At 44.8% G+C, this 4,760-nt stretch overlaps 1 pseudogene; it reads left to right on the top strand.

Annotated features, from left to right (window-relative positions):
- The first annotated feature begins 2,352 nt into the window (after window positions 1–2,352).
- Window positions 2,353–4,387, top strand: LOC130843951 (regulator of nonsense transcripts 1-like; annotated as a pseudogene).
- The last annotated feature ends 373 nt before the right edge of the window (window positions 4,388–4,760 follow it).

Genomic DNA, 4,760 nt, shown 5'->3' with positions numbered 1-4,760 from the left:
TCTATTAACATGGTATAGATCTGTCTCTTCTTGGAACTCCTGTAAAATAAATATGTAAGTTACTTTTTTGCATCTAGATTCATTCACTCAGATACTATTTTTAAGATTTATCCATGTTGTTTCATCAATCAAAAGTTCATTCTTTTTTATTGTTTAGTGTTCCATTGTATAAATATACTACAATTTTGTTACACATTTTCATATTGATGGGCCTTTTAGGTTGTCTTCAAATTTTGGCTGTTACATATAAAGCCTGCTATGAATATTCTTTTATACATGTTTTCATGGACATATGTTCTCATTTCTCTTGGCCTAATACCTAGAAATGGAATATCTATGTCATAGATTTCACTTTATACATCTTTTTCCACTCCTTAAATTGAACTTACTTGTGTTTTTAGATATTATATACCTTGTAAACAACATGTAGGTGGGTCTTGCTTTTTATCCAGTCTTATTTCCTTCTAATGGAGCATTTAGTCCATTTACATTTAATGGAATTATGGTTTTGTTCAGATCAGTTTAATTCTACTATCTTGGTATTTGTTTTCTATTTGTTCCATCTGTTATATGTTCTATTTTTCATTTACTTCTATTGTCTTTTATGCTTACAGAATAATCTGTATTATTCAATTTTATCTATTTTATTGACTTTTTTAGCAATACTTCTTTGTGTGTATGTGTGTCCACTTGTATGTGTTGTAATGGTTACCCTATAGATAGCAATACACACTTAACTTACCGCAGGCTCAATTCATATGATATTAAAGAACAATACAATAACTATAAAATGGTATAATTTCATTTAATCCCCACTCAATTCCTTGTATATTAGCCATATGTTTTAATTCAACATATTCTATAAACCCCACACCCATTATTACTGTTTGTGCTTTAAAGAGTCAAGAATCTTTAAAGAACTTCAGCAATCTCATGAGCCTAAAAAGAGTTCAAAGGCATCAAGACAGCCAGGACCTAAGAGACCAAGATTATAGAGAGGAGAGTTCAAAGAACTGAGCCCAACAGTCTGAGCCTCTTTTCCTCTTGAGGCACTTGCCAATTTGTAAGTAGTTTAGGCTGAAAACAGACACCATGCATAAAATAGCTGCTATAAGCTTGAGATACTACACAGGATTTTTGTCAGTTTCATAGTTCTGGGGAGCTTTGTAAATAGCATTAAAGAACCACCAAAAGAATGGGGTTCTGATAAAAAACAAACAACCAAAGTATTCAACTGGACAGCAGAAGGGCTATAGTCTAGGTTGAGGTTAAGCCAGAAATAGACCAGCCTTACAGACTTGAACCCAGCTGTGAATCAGCCCAGTCCGTTTGAATTAAGTAATCTATGCCGACTCTAATTGCCTGCCAAAAGCTACAGAAATCCCCTTTAGAGAAAGATATTTTAAGAATCCCAATAATTTTTACCCATAATTTCAGTAATTCAATAAAAAACTTACGAGGTACACAAAATAAAAAATAAGGGGGAAAGAAAAGGCAATAGAAACTGATGCCCAGGTGATCCAGATACTGGTTTTCAGAAGAAGTTTTAAATGACTGTGAAATTGGATGACAAGATGGAGAAATCAACCAGAAAACAAGAATTTGTATCAAAAGAATAAAATGGAAGTACCCAAACTAAAAAATAATATCAGAAATCAAGAATACAATGGAAACCACTTCATATCTGACAGAATAGGTAAAATTAAAGCACCGTGCTTACAGCAGGCGACGGCGGTTCCTGCAGCAGTCGCTGTGAGCAGCGGGTGGCTCCGAGGGCAGCAAAGGCAGCTCTGGACGCGTGCCTTGCACGCTGGCGGCCCCCTGGCTCCAGAGCGCGGGCGCCGCTACTGCCTCCCAGACCTCTGCATAGCGAAGTGCTCCGTGCTGCGTGTGGGCGGCACTGTGAGATTGGAGGCGTTTCCACCCAGCTCGCACATGCGCACCTTCCCGGATGCGCAGAAGGCCAACTTCCCAGGCTTCTGCGCAGAGCTCTGCGTTCCAGTGCACCGAGTTCATTTTCCCCAACCGACCGCAGTGGCAGCGCTTGAGGCCGGATCCGCGTGGAAGCAGCAGCCGGACAGGTGGACTAGTAGGTGGGCTGAACTGTGTGCATCCTACAGAACCTGGGGAGGATGAGAGGGTGGGCAAGACCAGCCAGTTGGCCTAGTTGAACTTCAAAGAAGGATGTCTCATACATGCCTGCAGTTACTGGGCAATACCCGGTCCTGCTTGCATGGTTTACTGTGTTCCCAGCAAGGGTGGTTCAGTAGATCATGGAAATGCTGCTGGCAGCCACAGGTGACTCTGTACAAGGACTGACCCTGGGGGAGACGGTTCTGGAGTGTTATGACTATGTCAGCGGCAAGGCTCCTTGGCTTCATTCTTACCAAAGCCGCCTGGGTCGTGGGGCTGCTGTGCAGCCAGCCCTGTGCCACTCAGAGCAGCCTCAGGGAAATCAACCGAGAGAGTTCACAGTGGCGGCCCCGGATGCAGGACCACTGCTTCCTATCCTGGCTGGTCACAATACCTTCTGAGCTGGAACAGCTGTGGGCTCGCAGATCAGCACGGAGTAAATGAGCCAGCTGGAGTAGCTCTGCAAGGAAAATCCTTCCGCCACCTGGGACGACCTGAAGAAGCCGGGGGTGGAGGAGGGGCCCTGGCATATCATCCCCGAGGCAGGAGGACTCTTACCAGTACCAGAACATATTTGGCCCTCTGGTTAAGCTGGAGGTCAGCTACTCTAAGAAAGCGAAAGAGTCCCAGAGTCAAGATAACATTACTGTCACGTGGGACCTGGGCCTTAACAAGAAGAGAATTGCCTACTTCACTTTGCCCAAGACTGACTTTGATAATCAGGCTTTAGTAATAATTAGGTTAGGAAACATGTAGCAGGGGAACAAGATTTGCCTGTGGTACAAAGGGGACCTAGTGCCCCTGTGGAAAGGGATCGGACACGTCATTGAAGCCCCTGATAATTATGGCAATGAGATCGCCATTGAGTTGCAGAGCAGTTGTGGGTACACCATGGAGGTAACACATAACTTCCAGGTGGGTTTCATGTAGAAGTCAACCTCATTAGACAGGATGCAGAGGGTTGAAAACATCTGCTGTGGAGGAGATTTCTGCGTTGGGCTACATCTACCATAAACTGCTAGGTGTGATCAGAAAGTGCCCGCAGCGCAAGCACTTCACAGCACAAGAGCTCCAAGACCTCCACCACTCTCAGGTTGACTTTCTAAAGATGGTGCTGCAGAAGCCATTGAGCCAGATCCAGAGACCTCTAGGCACAGGGAAGATGTGACCTTGGCCACCATCATCTACCATCTGGCTCAGTGGGCCTGTGCTAGTCTATGCTCCAACTAACATAGCCATGGATCAGCTGACCAAGAAGATCCACTGACCGAGCTGCAAGTCATGAAGCTCTGAGCTGGGGTCATCAACTCCCCACTGCACATGCTGGCCCTGCACAAGCAGATCAGGAACATAGGTAGCATGCTCTGGAAGCTGCAGTCGCTGAAGGACAAGACCTGGGAGCTGTCATCTGCAGACCAGATGTGGTACTTGGCCCTGAAGCACACCTCTGAGAGGGAGCTGCTCATGAACACAGATGTCATCTGCTGCACATGTGGGTGACCAAGGGTTGCCAAGATGCAGTTTCATAGGCATGCAGCCCACTGGGCCCTGGAGTGGATTGTCCCTATGTCCTGAGAGCCAAGCAGCTGATCCGTTGGATAACCACTGCCAGCTGGGCGTCATGGTGATGTGCAAGAAAGCAGCCAAGGCTGGGCTGTCCCAGTCACTCTTTGAGTACATGGTGGTGCTGGGCAGCTGTCCCATCTGTGTTATCTGCCTTCAAGTCCAGGATCAGATGTACTCTGCACGCAGTGCCTTCCTGTCTAACATCTTCTGCAAGGACTCTTGTCAAACAGCAGCAGGTGTGTGAAGATGCTCTGTGTGACCCAGGGCCAGGAGGAGATCATCAGGTCAGGCACCTCCTACCTAACAGGCCAGAAACTGCAAACAGAGAAAAAATCATCACAAAGCTACTGAAGACAGGTGCCAAGCTGGACCAGATTGGCATCATCATATCCATCATCATGTCCTATGAGGGCCAACGCTCCTACCAGGGCAGTACATGCAGCTCAGTGACTCCCTGCACACCAAGCCCTACCAGGAAGTGGAGATTGCCAGCATGAATGTATTTCAGGGGCTCAAAAACAATTTTATCATCTTCTGCATGTGAGCAAATGAACACCAAAGCATTGGATTTTTAAATAACCCCAGGCACTTAATGTGGCCCTGACCAAAGCACAATATGAGCAACCCAAGGGCCGTGTCCAGGGAGCCGCTTTGGAACTACCTGCTGAACTACATGACCACCTGCTAGGGGTGAGGAAAAAATCAGAACTCCGCTTACTTATGGGTGTTGAAGTTGGGATTGGCTGGGAAGTTGCATGAAGAAACTTTCTAGATGATGACTGTGTTATATATATCTTGGTAGAGGATTGGGTACACAAGTGTTTGCATTTATCAAAACTCAGCAAATGAATATCTAAGATTTGTGCATTTCATTGTATGTAAATTCTACCTCAAACAAAATACTACAAACAAATACTGAACTCTAGCTAATGGTATGCATGCTGAGGTATTTAGAAGGAAGTGTAGTGAGGTCTGCATTTTAATTTGAAATGCATTAAAAAGACAGGTTGATGACTGTATAGATAGATGGTTAGGTAAATATGTGATAATGCAAGTATAAT

This window comes from Hippopotamus amphibius, chromosome 1 (assembly GCF_030028045.1).
Source record: "Hippopotamus amphibius kiboko isolate mHipAmp2 chromosome 1, mHipAmp2.hap2, whole genome shotgun sequence".
In the NCBI taxonomy this organism is placed as follows: Eukaryota; Metazoa; Chordata; class Mammalia; order Artiodactyla; family Hippopotamidae; genus Hippopotamus; species Hippopotamus amphibius.
The sequence above is the reverse complement of the archived record's forward strand: the minus strand, read 5'-3'. Positions and strand labels throughout refer to the sequence as shown.